At 45.9% G+C, this 16893-nt stretch overlaps 1 protein-coding gene across 2 annotated transcripts in view; it reads right to left on the bottom strand.

Annotated features, from left to right (window-relative positions):
• Window positions 1–16893, bottom strand: part of TMEM100 (transmembrane protein 100) — a 124617-nt gene that overhangs the window by 43647 nt on the left and 64077 nt on the right. The window contains exon 1 of one of the 2 annotated variants that reach the window (XM_075349718.1): window positions 11800–11823. The exons of the other annotated variant lie outside the window; for it this stretch is intronic. The gene's annotated coding sequence lies outside the window, so the exon portion shown is untranslated. Of the gene's footprint in view, window positions 1–11799; window positions 11824–16893 lie in introns of those variants that run through there. 2 annotated transcript variants of the gene reach the window in all.

Here is a 16893-nt window from a genome sequence, read left to right as displayed (position 1 = left end):
CGGAATCTCATGTGCGATCCGCAACAACTCCGTCCGGAACGGATAGGGTACCACCAACTGTCGGTCCCTGGGCCACGCCTCCGGTGAACCCTGCTGGACCGTGGCCCGGTACAGCCGTCCTTGGTCCCAGACCACTCGTTCCGGGTCCGAGTCCGAGGGAGGCTGTGCCGCCTGCTCCTTAAGAGCTTTCAGGCTGTCGTCAGCTTCTAACGCTGCCTGAAACCCCTGACTAGATGTGGCCAGAATCGACGAGACTGTCACATCTTCAGTCAGTACCCCGGGACCTGTGTCCTGGCCTCCACCTGACTCGGCTGCCACTTGGTCAGAAGGGGAAGAGCTATCGGACCTCCGGGAGGCCCCTTGGCTTCCAGCACTCCCACTGCGGGTGACAGCGGCCACAGCCGCTGCGACCGTGGGTCGTGCCTGCTCCTCCTCCGTTCCTGACCAAGTCGCCGGTTCAGGCAGACCTACCTGGCTTCCTGACACCCCGGTTGTGGGGGAACCATGCACCGAGATCTTACCTGGGAGCACTTCCGCTCCTGGACCGGCCCCAATCTCACCTGCCTGTTCCCCTCCTGCAGCAACAGAACCCCGCTGTGAAATCTCTGGGGACCCCACATTTGCTGTGGTAGCCCCCACCCCACACACTGGTCCTCCCCCTGCAGCACCCTGCTCTCTGCTTATCCCTGCAGAGGGCAACAGATCCCAGCTCACAGGCTGATTACTTGTAGAGGCATTGTCAAACCTTTCTCTGACCCCCTCCCCTGTCACAGCTGCAGCTGTGTGTGTGTCTATGGTGTCTGTGCAAGCAGAAATATCAGAGTTCACTCCCTCCTCCCTTACATCATTCATAGATAACACATTAACATTGTCCGGAGGCATGTCAGTACTGGCTGAAGGTTCAGCCCTTGGTTGGGGCCCAAACTGGGAGGTTATCTGCCCCAAATCTGTCCCAAGTAGCACGTTTGCAGGGATCCGATCAGTTACCCCCACCTCCCTCACCCCTCGCCCTGCGCCCCAGTCCACATAAATGTCAGCAACAGGCAGCGCCGGGTCAGTGCCTCCAATCCCGGAGACAGCGAGGGTTTTTCCAGGGATCAAGTCTTGGGGGGACACCATCTCAGGCCGCACCAGAGTCACCTCCGAGGCGCTGTCTCGCAGTCCTATGGTCACAGACCGGCCGACGGTGACAGGTTGGAAGCTGTCCAGGGACCTACCACCACCCCCACCCACACAATACACCTTGGGCGGCCCTTGGGACGGGGACGGAGCCGGGGCCTTGGGACGCTGAGGGCACATGGCCTTGAAGTGTCCAGGTAGGTTGCACTGGTGGCACCGTCTTGGTTCCGCCACGGGCCTGGAGAGGGGAGTTGAGGGGGACACCCCCTGCAGTCTAGGGGCAGGTGGGGCAGTCGCCGAATTCATCTTACCCCCTCTCCAGGTGCTGCTGGTGGCCGCTCTCCTGGCCTCAGGGGCCCGGTTGTTGGTGTAGTCATCGGCAAGGGCAGCTGTAGCCGTGGACCCCTTTGGCTTCTGGTCTCGGATGAACTGGCGGAGATCCTCAGGGCAGTTCCACAAGAGTTGCTCCGTGATGAACAAGTCCAGGATCTCCGGTCCGGTGGAAAGCTGCAGGCCTTGGGTCCAGTGGTCGGCAGCTCGGGCAAGTGCCCGCCGGTGGTCAGCCCAGGAGTCCTTTGGTCCCTTCTGTAGGCTCCGGAACTTCTTGCGGTAGGACTCTGGAGTGAGGTTGTACTGTTGGATCAGGGCCCGCTTGATGGTGTCGTAGCCCTGATCTGCCTCAGCAGGCAAGTCCCCAAGGATATCCAGGGCCTTACCCCTTAAACGGGGGGTCAGGTATTTGGCCCACTGGTCCTTGTCCAGATGGTGCTGCAAGCAAGTCCGTTCAAAAGCAGTCAAGAAAGAGTCCAAGTCTCCATCCTTCTCCAGCACTGGGAAGTCCTCAACACGGACCTTTGGAAGTTTGGTGTCTCGAAGGTCACATGTGGCTGATGAGGGCCGGAGCTGAGCTAGCTGCAGCTGGTAGTCACGGTCTGCCTGTCGCTCTCGCTCTTCACGCGCTGCCTGCCGCTCTCGCTCCGCAGCCTCACGCTCTGCGTGCCGCTCCGCAGCCTCAGCGTCACGCGCTGCCTGCCGCTCTGCCCTGCGCTCTGCCAGGAGTTCCTTGTAGCCCTTCTGGTCTCCAGCCTGGAGAAGGGCCATAGCCATTTGAAGAAGGCTATCCGAGCCTCCCAGGCTTGGTGGAATGGCACGTGGTGATCTGCGGCACGCTGCAGAGCTAGGCGATTCACTGTCCCTTTCAGAGCGGAGGGCTGGCATCTGGCTCGTTGAGGAACCTTGGGTGAGCTCCTCCTCATCTTGTCCAGCAGTGCCAGGTTGCGCAATGTCCTCGGCAGAACGGTTTTCTGGCGTCGAGCTCCTGGAGGACTCGTGGGCAACCTCCTCATTGCTGTCCACAGCACCGTCCTCCCTCTCTTCGGCTCCTGCCTTAGCATTGGCCAGTTGCATAGCTCTGCTCCTGGTGCCATCAGCCATTCTTGCAGACTTTTGGTCACTGACACAGAACTGACACCTGATGCCTCCACACACCTTACAGTATCTGCACTCTGACACTCTAGTGTTGAGCTAGTCTGAAGACCCCAGCAGCCACAGCTGCTGCAGGCAGTCTTTAGTGTCTGGGAGTATGGGTCTCACACTCACACACACTATTATCTCGATCCCACCGCTATGCCACCAATATGTCACAAACCACCGGGGGGGTCACTCAGAAATCCCCCGCGCTGGCTACCAGTACGTCACAATCGGGGGGTAACAAGTGGGGGTCACCCCTCCTTTATACCTCCCGACCGACAGACAGAGCACGTGACGCGCTCTCTAGCGCCCCTCTTATAGTCAGGCCAATTATGGAATTGCCCGACCATAAGCAAGGAGGCCGCTATACTACTTATGCCGATTATTGAAGGGTCCCCGGTGAGAGTAAGGTATATATTCCCCCGACCTCCGCGGGCGGAATATATAAAATCTCCCCGAATCTCACTGGCCTCCCCACAATAATCCTTGGCACAATTCGCTGCCACCAACCGATTTACGGTAACTATTAGCCGAACACACAGACGTGGGATTCAAGATCGAGATAACAGAACAGCCCAAGATTAATTATATAATTTAATCAGCCTAAAGCACACTAGAAACTACAATATATACAATAGGGAATCTACAGAATATACATATGTCAGAGTACAGTTACAGATAAAGCATGGTTTACAACAGGTATGCAATTCAATCAGTTACCTTGTGCGTCTGGCCACAGGGGGGCGCTGTAGACCAGGTTTCTAGGAACTCCCGCAGATGTTTCCTGCACGTGACCCCCAGCGAAAGAACACTGGAAAATGGCCGAAGTAGGGTTATCAACCTGGACAAATCCAGGTCCCCTCCTACCTTCGTGACCTCAGAGGGAGCACTGCTCCACCCCTGGCTGGAGTTATGGACAAAATCCACAACATGGAATATGGGCCATAACTTTGCCTGGGAGCGTCGTAGGCGGACGCCAATGCTCTCATTGTGACAGTTATGAATTTAGCTACAGAACGAGGGGACTCATGACCTGTCTGCCAGTTCCCCATTGGCTGATATCACGCCTGGGGCATTTCCCAATGTCCTGCTCCCATAAAAAGGGTGTGCCGGCATCGTCCGCATGCGGAGACACCATTTTTATGGTTGCCATATTTATCGGAAATATGGGTTGCGAGATATGAACCATTTTTTACTGGAGTCGTTCTGTCTGGCTATTTCCATAGCCTTGCTAACTAGCTAGCAGCTCCTACTACAGGGTGACGGCAGGGAGTCATCCTGTGTCCATTGTTCCCACACCACCTCATCTCCATATCACAGGACATGGCCATGGAGGTGTAAGTGGAACACTGAGAACAAGAAGGGAGGGGGCACTGCCAGGGAGTGATGAGGGATTATGACTGGAGTCATAATTCATCTTCATATCCCGGGATTTGCCTCACACCCTCCATGTCCGGCGTACTCCACAGTCCTCCAGCGTCGCGTCCAGCTCTGCTGCATGGAAGTGACAGGAGCTGCAGAATACACCGCCGCTCCGGTCACCTCCACGCAGCTAATGAGATGAGTATAGCGATCAGCTGAGCTGTCACTGAGGTTACCTGGATCCAGCGGTGGATGCAGCGGTGGCCGCGGGTAACCTCAGTGACAGCTCAGCTGATCGCGCTACTCACCGCCGCTCCAGTCAGCTCCATGCACCAACTGAGGTGAGTATAGCGATCAGCTGCTGTCACCGAGGTTAATCGCGGCCACCGCTGGATCCAGCGGTGGCCGGGAGTTACCTGACTGACAGCAGCTGATCGCGCTATTCCCTTCATTAGCTGCGTGGAGGTGACCGGAGCGGCGGTGTCTTCTGCAGCTCCTGTCACTTCCATGCAGCAGAGCTGGACGTGACGCCGGAGTCCGTGGAGTACGCCGGACATGGAGGGTTTGTCGGGGTTAATAAATTGGTAATGAGGGACTTTGTTAGTGTTTTTTATTTCTAATAAAGGATTTTTCGGGTGTGTGTGTTTTTTAACTGTAATTTACAGATTAATCATGGAAGGAATCTCGGGGAGACGCCTGACATGATTAATCTAGGATTTAGTGGCAGCTATGGGCTGCCATTAACTCCTTATTACCCCGATTTGCCAACGCACTAGGGTAAATCGGGAAGAGCCGGGTACAGCCCCAGAACTGTCGCATATAATGTATGCGGCAATTCTGGGCAGCTGCTGACTGATATTGTTAGGGTGGGGGGCTCCCCATAACGTGGAGCTCCCCATCCTGAGAATACCAGCCTTCAGCTGTATGGCTTTATCTGGCTGGTATTAAAATTGGGGGGACCGCACGCCGTTTTTTTTAATTATTTATTTATTTATTTTACTGCACAGTATAGACCCGCCCACCGGCTGCTGTGATTGGGTGCAGTGTGACACCTGTCACTCAGCGTGGGGGCGTGTCTCACTGCAACCAATCATAGGCGCCTGTGGGCGTGGAAAGCAGGGAATATGAGATGGCTGTGTACAGAGCACAGCGTGCCCGCCGGTATAAAGGCTCGGTCACGCTGTGCGGGCCGGCCAATCACTGCAATTCCACAACTAACAGGGCTGTGGCATTGCAGTGGTCTGCCAGCCAATCCCTGCATGAGGGCTGGCTCTCAAAAGAGCGCCAACATGCAGGGATGAAGACCACGAGTAAAGCACGAGTATTGCAAAATTACTCGGTACCCGCCGAGTAGCCCGAGTAGAGTGATACTCGTGCGAGTACCGAGTAGTAACAAGCATACTCGCTCATCACTAATAAAGATTTATTTTTTCTAATCTATTTTTTATTTTGTTGATTTTTTTTATTCTTTATTCTGATTTTAGATTAGTTTAAAGGGGTATTCCCATCTCCAAGATCATATCCCAATTTGTAATAGAAATAATAATAATAATAGCAAATACCTCCAATTAGAAATGTAATATAGTTCTCTTCATATAACCATGTCTCTTACCTCATGTGCCAGGCACTGCAGCATTGGTATCCATGGTTACGATCACCTGTCACTACCGTGTTTTTCCAAAAATAAGACACTGTCTTATACTTTTTTTTGCCCCCCAAAAAGCGCTAGGGTTTATTTTTGGAGGAGGTCTTATTCTTGGAGAAACATGGTTTGGGGTAAGTTTACCCCTCACAAAAAACAGACCAACCCCCCCCCCTTCCCAGGAGACTCATACTTACCAGACCCCGGATGGCTGAGTGACTCTGCAGTCCTCCCTGTGATCTCCGGCAGCCACTGCCAGCAAGTATGCTGCACGCTGCCTCCTGCTGCTGGACGGACTCACATACTCATAACACAGACACTCATACACACACATCAGATATCACACACACACACTCCATCCATCCAGCGGTACAGAGTGCGTCCATTAGGTTATACCTGTCAGGAGCCCGTACATTCTAGCATCTGCCCCGGTTGCAGAGATGGGAGGAAGTCACATGTCCCAGGTCCTTGCGCTTAACCGAACAACTTCTCAGGATTGGTATCGCTGGATCTGGTGAGTGTGTGTGAGCGATCTGAAGGGTGATTGTGTGTGTGATGTGATGTGTGATGTGATGTGTGATGTGATGTGTGTGGGGGTCCGATCACTGCAGGTCCTGCCGCTAAGCATCTGGTGAGTGTGATTGCAGAGTGTCTGCTTTCTATAATGAAGTGTCCACCAGTATCTTTAACTTTTTTAGCTGCACGGACACTTCATTATTGAACTGCAACTAGGGCTTATTTTCAGGAGAGGACTTATATTTAAGCCTTGCTCTGAAAATGCTTAAAATCCCTGCAAGGGCTTATTTTTGGGTAGGTCTTATTTTAGGAAAAACACGGTATATCAGTGGCCGTAATCATGGATACCTCAGATGCAATACCCTACACATGAGGTAAGAGACATGGCCATCGGGAGAACTATTCTACATTTCTAATTGGAGGTACTGATGGAAGTGCTGAATGTCATCTTTCCTTCTTCATTATCGCTGTACGCCACCAGCTGATTCATGCACCCAAGGGTCTGCAATATGCCTGCACTTTAATTCTGGGGCGGTCATCATGCTTTTGCTGCTTTTAAGGGGAACGTTTAGGGTTTTTTTCTGTATCACAATCTTCCAATTTTGAGAATGACCCTCCCTTGTACTCTTGGATATCTGTTTTTATTGTAAATTTGATGTTGGGATTTTTTTCCCCTTTAAGACTGATTGATATTAAAAAATTGTATTTTTAGGAGTTTTTGCCTTAATTTTTCATGATGATAATGAACCTAGTGAAAACTCTATCAGATAGGACTGGAAGTATGAGTATAAAATTGGCCCAATGGCCAGCATGAAAATGGTAAGATTTCTCATTTTCCTTTTTATACAAATTATATTTGAAAAAAACATTAAAAAACATTCTCAAAAAATACATTTAACACAAAAACATGATTTTAAAATGGGTAATTTTCTGATTATACATTTTAACTGTTCGTTCTTCCTTTTGATGAATCGTAATCGTAGACAGTAGGAATAGGCTCCAAAGGGCTTGATACAATATAGACATCATGTCTACGGGGTAGGTTAAATTATCCACTTTATGAACTGGTACATATCTGTTGACCCCACTGCTAGCTTCCATTTGGCTTCCTAATGAGAAACCTCATGGTTGCTAACAGTCACAAAATTGTGAGGACAGTTATGTGTTTTGGAAGCAATTATATTCAATTTTAGCCTGTCCCAGTCTAAAAAGGAATATAGTTTATATAAACTCCATCAAAAAGTGGGCATTCCCACAAAGTTATAGAAATTCACGTGGTGGTTGTTGGGATGGGACTAGAGTTGAGCGAGTACCTAACTATTTGTACTTGCTATACTCATAACGAGTCCTAATACTCGAATTCATTCCAAATAGCATATGCAATGCAAGTCAATGGGGGAAAACTCGCAAAGTAATGAGTAACCCGAATGCCGCACTATTCGTGCAAGTAGCAAATAGTGCAGAATTCGGGTTACTTGTTACTTTGCGAGTTTTCCCCATTGACTTGCATTGAACATGCTATTCAGAATGAATATGCGAGTAGTAGTATTTGTTATGAGTATAACGAGTACGAATAGTTAGGTACTCGCTCAACTCTAGATGGGACGTAAATGTCCATAGTTTACCAAAATAAGTGTTCGTAATTACGCCACCATAGCTGATGTTAGTCTCCTAAGAGCCTCTAACTTAATCATTCCAGGCTAGTCAGTGGTGTTACTTGTAGTTCTTTTGCACTAATAGAATAAAGGATTGAAGAGATCAACTCCCAGCAATATAAATGATTACAGTCCATAGTAAACTTTACTGTTATCATTGATCCCACAGGTAAAAATTTGAATGTATGAATATTGGAATAATGTAAAAAAGTAATGAACATTAGAAGTAACCCATTCTGCGTTCAGCTTCAGATGGGAATGTTTGATACAGGACTTCATGAGCAATGTAATCGGGAGCTGTTAGGGTATATTCACATATGGTAGATTTGTTGCAGGCATTTATGTGACCGAGGCAGAGGCATTATCATTTCTAACCAAATCCTTCTATATACTAATAATATGCAAAGCACATATGGACACGTTTTTCAAAGGATAATATTGATATGAGGGAATTCAAGGGGATTCAAGGGAATCTGTCATCAGGTTTTTGCTGTGTAAGCCGAGGACAGCATGATGTAGAGGTTAAAAAACAAAAAGCAACTATATATCTCTTATCTCTGTGAGTACTATTGTTTACATAAACTAATGGCTTTACTACCTGTTTGATTAACATTACAGGACTAGAAATGCACTTGCAGGGCAGTCTGGCACGCCCCCTCCTCTGGTTGACACCGCATTATTAATGTACAATCTCTATCGAGAGCTTGATGTGAGTGGGAACAGCTCTCCCAGCTCAGCTACATGTTTAAAACTCAATTGTTTGATTATGTGAAAATGGCTGCACCCAGTAATCTAAGTGAAACAACGATGGATTCAGGATCTCCATGCCTACATTATACTGCTGTCAGATGAGGTAGCAAAAACCTACTGACATATTCCCTTTAAAGGAATTTTCATGGACTTTCATATTGATAGTCTGTGAAGATTAAGCAGAATGAAGGGGCCACTACATTTATCATTACATCCTCCTTATTGTTTATCTGACACAGCGATGGACATTTGGTTGTGGCTGTAACTAGAACTACAGCTCAACCTCATTCACATGCATGGAACTAAAAAGCTGTGAGCTGCAGAACCAGGCACAGCCCCGACTCCCAATCTACTATACAGCACTGCGTCTGCCAAACAATACGCTCATGTGCATTATTGTGCAGAGGAGACAGACAAGGAAACAACATTCTGGATGGACTCATTTTGTGAACTAAAACCCTAAAACTGTTAAATACTAAAATGTATGAAGAACAGGATAAAGTTTCTGGAAGATGTTTCTTCACAATAAGAAATCTTTTAGTAGGCAATATTAGAATGGAAGATGCATTTGATCTCTATCTATAAATACAGTATATCTAGATTTATCTGTCATATCATCTATCTACCGTATGTATATATCTCTAAATCCATCTATCATCTGTCTATCAATCTATTATCTCTATCTGTCATCTATCTATACATTTATCTATCTTTATAAATCTATCTATAATCTATCTATCTACAGTATCTATCCATCTACAGTATCTCTCTATCTATCTATCTATATATCTATCATCTCTCCATCTATCTATCTGTCTCTATCTATCTATCTCTCCGTCTATCTCTCATCTATCTCTCCATCTATGTCTCTATCTATCTATCCATTATCTATCTATCCATTTATTTATGTCTATATATTTATCTATCTATCCATCTATTTATCTATCTCTCCATTTATCTCTATCTATCTATCTATCTATCTATCTATCCATCTATCAAATCAAATCAAATCAAATAAGCTTTATTGGCAGGACCAAATACAAATTAGTTTTGCCAAAGCAAGTGTACATTAGGGACTGGGGCTGTGGGGATGGTGGGTGGGGACTGTAGGAAGGATGGATGGGGCACATCCAGGGTGGGGACTGTGGGGGCACTTCTAGGATGGGGGCTATGGAAGTCCATGGCTTATGATGGGGCATATCCAGGGTGGGGACTGTAGTAACGGTGGTTGGGGCATATCCAGGGTGGAGATTGGGGGAGCCACATCTGGGATGGGGGGCTATGGAAGTCCATGACTTATCATAGTTCTCTTTCTCGAAGTCTATGACATTCGCTCACATACTGCGCTGCTATCTCCACTGCGCTCTCTTCTTCCCCCAGCAGGATATATATTTTCTCTTCCTCCTTCATGGAGCTGAAATCCGGGAAGAGATGGGAGAGTCTCCTGAAGTGAGTGTCCCTCACTGCTGAGTACTTGGTGCAGTGTAGCAGGATCCATTATCCACTATCCATTATCTATCTATCTATCTATCTATCTATCCATCTATTTATGTCTATATATTTATCTATCTATCCATCTATTTATCTATCTCTCCATTTATCTCTCTCTATCTATCTATCTATCTATCTATCCATCTATCCATTATCTATCTATTCATCCATCTATTTATGTCTATCTATTTATCCGTCTATTTATTTATCCATCAATCTCTTATCTATCTCTCACTCTATCATTCTATCTATCATTCTATCTATCATGCTATCCCTCTATCTATCTATATCTCTATCTATACATATATCTCTTATCTATCTATCCATCTATCTCTTACTCTATCTATCCATCTATCTATCTATCTATCCATCTATCTCTTACTCTATCTATCCATCTATCTATCTATCTATCTATCTATTTCTCACTCTATCTATCCATCCATCTATCCATCCATCTATCTATTTTCCATATCTCATATTTTATTTATTCCAAAAGAACAGTTAAGAAAACAAAGTGACATACATGCACATTTAGACCATTTCACATGTATAACTGAAAAAACAAATCTGTTCTGAAGAACAGTAGGTAGCGTCTATAGGTTCACCAAAAACATGCCAGAGGTACCAACCTCATATAACTTAGCAAGAAAATGCTTCTGCCCCACAGTGAAAACAATGTACAGTAGTAGGAAAATCCTCTGTGGATTCATATCATTTTACAGTTATAACTTGTCCAATCCTAACTTTACAAAAGAACTGTTATCTTCACAAGCCTTCAAATATTGCATCAAAACATATCAGGTCAACTCAAGACGTTCCACTGAAGATAACAAAAATGGCGTAAAAGACGGAGTCATAACGAAGAGTTTTTAAAGCTGCAGTATCCATTTTTTTTTAATTCATTTCTAAGTTGTGTATCATTATACACAAAAAAAACCCTACGGCAACTGTAGTTAACAAAAACTTAAAGGTGTAGTGCGGATTTTGCAGTTAGAGTTGCCCCAAAAGGAAGTAATGCAGGATATGTACCTGTAGACCGCTGTCATACTTCACACATTCTGATTATAAACTAGTCCAAATGACATGTTTAGCACTACAACAGCTCAATACATGGATCTGTTTCCAAAGCTAGCGTAGGGGTTAATCACCCTTTAAAATACTACATAGACAAGTGAGTACAACATTGTGAAATCTGCTCACTTTATAGAGTGTGAATATGGTCTTTGGAATTGTTCTTTTTTGCCCTAAATTTGGCTGTAACGACTCTTGTGAATGTCACGATCCACAGACGCATTTTATTATTGGCAATGAATACATAGTAATTATATGAAAATGTCCCTGCAGCAACATACAGTATACGGGATATACTAGCCCACAGCATGGCAAATAACTATATCTCTACACAATCACATATATACCCGCTATCATTTCATTTTACAATATAAAGGTCATTAGAATAATAGGTAAAATAATAATATATAATATAATTTATAATTTCTAATAATTATAATTTAATTATATTTAATTATTATTATTATTTATATATATATAGTTATAATAATAGTAAAATTAGTGTTTTATTCTGATGAGTGATTATACACTTACTTTACACAATTAGTCCAAAGTTTGATCACAATACTAATTTAGGTGTAAATATGAAATTTAGGTAAACAGGTCAACAATGTAATAACGCAAATAAAGAATGCTAAATCCTCTGCACACATGAGCAGATACAGGAGCAGATACAGGAGCAGATACAGGAGCAGATACAGGAGCATATGAGCCAGACCTTACCTTTCCACAGGCAGGCTGCAACTGAACCGAGGCAGACACATGGGCAGAAAAAATCACACTGAATGCAAATCACACACTGTAAGGGAATGCCTACAAATTGCTGTTTGGCTGGGAACAACTCTTAGGGATAGTGGTAAAACCTGTGACAGCAGATTTCTATAGTCTTATCCATGCAAAAAAAGAAAAAAAGTACAACAATTCCACATATAACACTAAGTAAATGTATATGGTGAAGGAAAGTTAATCAGAATGGTCTAATATGTACTTTGCTTCTGATATTTATTCATGCTACATAATTATCTGTACAAATTATATTGCTGCAGAGGCAATAATATATATATATATATATATATATATATGTATATATATACATATATATATATATATATATATATATATATATATATATATATATATATATATATATATATATATATATATATATATATATTATTTTTACATAGTGCCAATATTCTGCAGTGCTTTACAACACTGTCCCAATTGGGGCTCACAATCTAAATTCACTATTAGTAAAGCCTTTGAGGTGTGGGAGGGAACAACCAGAGAATGTAGAGGAAACCCACACAAACACTGGGAGAACATACAAACTTCTTAAGCTGGGGTCACACTAAACGACAGCGACAACGACGTCGCTGTTACGTCACCATTTTCTGTGACGTAGCAGCGACCTTGTAAGTCGCTGTTGTGATCGCTGCTTAGCTGTCAAACAGCAGCCGAAGCAGCGATCATAACGACAGTGCTGCAACATGTGCAGAGAGCAGGGAGCCGTGCACACTGCTTAGCGCTGGCTCCCTACTCTCCTAGCTACAGTAAACATCGGGTTAATTACACGATGTGTACTGCAGCTACATGTGCACAGAGCAGGAGCCGGCTCTGGCAGCGTGAGAGCGGCGGAGGCTGGTAACGAAGGTAAATATCGGGTAACCACCTTGGTTACCCGATGTTTACCTTGGCTACAGCTTACCGCAGCTACCAGATGCCGGCTCCTGCTCCCTGCTCGCTTCATTTCGTCGCTCTCTCGCTGTCACACACAGCGATGTGTGCTTCACAGCGGGAGAGCGACAACCAAAAAATGAAGCTCGACATTCAGCAACGAGCGGCGACCTCACAGCAGGGGCCAGCTCGTTGCTGGATGTCACACACAGCGACAGCGACGGGACGTCGCTGCAATGTCACAGAAAATGGTGACGTAGCAGCGACGTCGTTGTCGTTGTCGCTGTGTGTGACACCACCTTTACATATGTTGTCCTTGGGGGGATTTAAACCCAAGACCCCATTGCTGCAAGACTGAAGTGCTAACCACTGGGCCACCATGCCACCCAATACTAGGGAGGCATACAGAATGTAATAGAAATTGGGTTTAAAAGGAACCTTTCAGTCGATTCATGCTGCCAAATTCAGACTGAATCAAAGCCTGGCTGCAAAAATATATTTTTCTCTGTATTGTTCTTAAAGGGGTTTTCCACTACTAGGACAACTCCTTCTGATTCCACATGTTTATCCCAGGTAAAAAAGAAAGGCTATACTTACCTCCCGTACCGGAGCCCTTCCAATGGTGTCTGGGCTCGCACTGCTGAGGTGTCTGCATCCAAACAGTGCCGGATTCTGTCTCCCTGCCTTAGGACCAAACAAATTAGTCAACAGGAAGTGAGGCTGCGGATCCACTCACTTTCTGTTGATTGATTGTTTGGTCAGAAGGCAGAGAGAAGGAAGTCTGATTGGACGCAGGGCTCACGTGACGTCACAACTGCACGTGGTCTCCAACTCAGCTGGAAGGGCACAGATATGCGAGGTGCGTATAGCCTTTATTATTTTACCAGCTCAAATCATGTGGAATCAGAAGGGTTTGTCCTAGTGGTGGGCAACCCCTTTAAAATATAGTTTGACTCCTCAGTCAGGGACAATAGCTGGAGATTAAACTAGTCCGGTTTTTCCCAGCACTTCTTCAGGTGATGAACAAGTGTACAAAAACGGAAGAGACCTGTGTCAATCAACTAGAGCGGTATGAGCAGTACCTGGCCGGGGCAGTGCCAGACTAGTCACATCTCTCACTACAGTCACCAACCGGATCTACAGACTGACTATGTTTTAGCGTTTCAGAAAAAAATATACATGGCTGCTATTGTGCACCCAGGCTCTGATTCCCTGCGGTTGGGCAGCTGACAGGTTCACTTTGACTGAAATCGTGTTGACATTTCTAATGATTAAAGCATGCATCATAATGCCCTTTTTTTTAGCATTTTCTCATTTACTTTTTTGCCAAATTTACCATTGAAACAAAAATGCAACAGGATACTGATATGATCTAGGTTATTTGTACTACAGAAGTAAATGGCAAAACACTGGTAACGTGAACATAGAACCTAAAACATTTTCCCAAATGACCCTTCATCCAGTAGACATACATGTATGGCTAATTTCAGCTGTATGCTACCTGTATGCCCATATTAATAACTAAAAACACTCAAAAGGTTAACAGATTCCCATTAACCGTATTTTGGAAGAAATATTCTAAGATTTTTATACTGATTGCGATTCTGTACTTGTTGCAGTTACTACGTCTAAAGATATGTAAATGAAACATTATAAAAAATTTTACTGAGACAGTCTAAACTCATAAGGATATGTTATGATATTTTTTAAAGAGGTATTCTCATTTTATGAAATTGGTGTAGTGAGTTAGACTCCATAAAAGCGCTGAAGTTTGCACTTGAAATACTTTTTCCATCTGCCATGGAACTCCTAATAAAGCTTTTATCATGCACAGTTTAGAGCTTGTTTCCAAGGAGATCACCTACCAGCGCTTGGCCACTAAAGCCTGGCCAAACTGAAAAGTTAACTGCTGAGATACCAGCCATATCTCTCCAGTTCATTGATTTCTATATAGCAGTTAACTTCTCAACGCCCACCCACCCACTCTCAGCTCTTGCCCCTGATCTTCTGTTATCAGTCCGACAAAATCATCAATCCCTAGCATCGGCATTTTCCAGAGTAGTTCTACTTTCCAGAACCATGCACTTATTCAAAGGCCTTATTATCTTTATATGTGCATGTGGCGCCCCTGAGGCTTCTGTCGCCACAGAGACATTGCACCTCAGCCAGAGGTGTGATGTCCCATCCTAGGTAAGGACAAGGCTACATACCAGTTCACAGGCAAATCTGCACAAACACTCATTGCTAGGCACATGAAGGGACCAGAGATAGTGGCCGCTACCCCCGTGCTGTAGACTGGGGGGCCATAAGACCCATCTCTCCTCCCATGGGGTGGGGGCCTAGCAACAAGGAAAGTGGGAGGAACCAACTAGAAAGTAAGAGTAGAAACAGGAAGTTCAAAGTCAGTTAGAAAAGAGTGTAGTCTGAGAGAGGGAGGAGGAGAGGGAGGTAGTTACCTCAGGAGAGTGAGCCGAGACAGAAAAGAGAGAGAAGGTTCCTGGTGGAGATCCTGGGGCCCAGCTAGGCCCAGGTGACACCACAGACAGAGGAGAGAGGATCCCAGGGCCACGGAAGGTCATATTGGCCCGTGGCCTGTTCCACAGGAAGATCGGGTGGAGGGATCTGGCTGCATTCGGGGACGGTCCCCAGACAGAGGGAAGAAAGATATTTCCTCATAAAGTGACACTGAGGCCCAGGGTGGTTGCAAGCGCCCAGGGCCACAACTTGCCGTAGATCCCCTGGGAAGAGGGCAAGATTCCAGTCAGGCAAGCCCCCTTAACCAGATTCTATGGTAGAGGCCAAGACAAGTTCATCTATCAAAGTTAAGGCTGTGAAGCCAGTCAAGGAAAGAGACATAAAGGTGGTGCACCGGTATTAACTCTAAGAATTACCTGGGATCGGCGGAGGCACTGGACAGTGAATCCCAGCATACTGTGGGCAACCGGACAGCTGCCGTGTTAAAGAACACAGTGAGTAAACATCTGAACTGCAATCTCTGGTGTCACTTCCTTTATTCCGCACTGTACCGCATCATTCCCAAAACACCATAGACTCTTACAAGCACCAACGGTTGCCCCGGGGTATTGCTCCACCTGTGGGGAGCAGAACCACCATAGCTGCCATTACATCAGCCCCGGAGGTCCCATCCAGCAGCGGCGGCTCCATAGCCGCAATCCACAGGTGGCGTCACGAATATATATTTCCACAAACTTTATTATTGATCATCACCTCCACAGCCGCCACTTTAATTGACTGCACCAGGGTCACGGAGTTGGGCCCCGCCACCGCTGACTACCCTGGACTAGACCGGCCCAACACCGAGTCACCTAAGGCCCTGTGGTGGGCGAGTCATGCAAATCTAGATATGATAGATATAATAGATGTGATTTAATAATTAAAGGGAATTTGACCCACCAACGTCTCTGATTGGCTGCACTCAGTCCATGTGCCATCCATTTTTTCTCTCACACACATAGACTTAAGGGCGCTTTACATGCTACAATATATCTTACGATGTGTCGGCGGGGTCACGTCGTAAGTACCACACATTCGGCATCGTAAGTTACATTGTAGCATGTAACAGCTACGTGCGAGTGCGATTGAACAGTAAAACGTTCATTGCATGCAAGTCGTTCAATTCCTAAAAATTGAATGTCAGGTTGTTCATCGTACCCGGGGCAGCACACATCGCAGTGTGTGACACCCCCGGAACGATGAACAGATCTTACCTGCGTCCTGCGGCTCCCGCCGGCAAAGTGGAAGGAAGAAGGTGGGCGGGATGTTTATGTCCCGCTCATGTCTGCCCCTCCGCTTCTATTGGCCGGCTGCCGCGTGACGTCGATGTGACGCCGAACGTCCCTCCCACTTCAGGAAGTGGATGTTCGCCGCCCAGATCGAGCTCGTATGGATGGGTAAGTACGTGTGACGGGGGGTTATTCGTTTGTGCGACACATTCAACAAATTGAACGTGCCGCACATACGATGGGGGCGGGTACGATCGCATATGATATCGTATGCTGGATCGTATGGTGTAAAGCAGGCTTTACACTGGCAAATTTCGTACATTTTACATGACTATACACAGCATGCTGTGATTTTTTCCACAGACTGAAAGCAACTGTGGAAAAAAAATCACAAATC

The sequence above is a fragment of the Anomaloglossus baeobatrachus genome, chromosome 5 (genome assembly GCF_048569485.1).
Source record: "Anomaloglossus baeobatrachus isolate aAnoBae1 chromosome 5, aAnoBae1.hap1, whole genome shotgun sequence".
Lineage (NCBI taxonomy): Eukaryota > Metazoa > Chordata > Amphibia > Anura > Aromobatidae > Anomaloglossus > Anomaloglossus baeobatrachus.
Note: the sequence above shows the minus strand (reverse complement) of the source record. Positions and strands in the feature narration are given on the sequence as shown.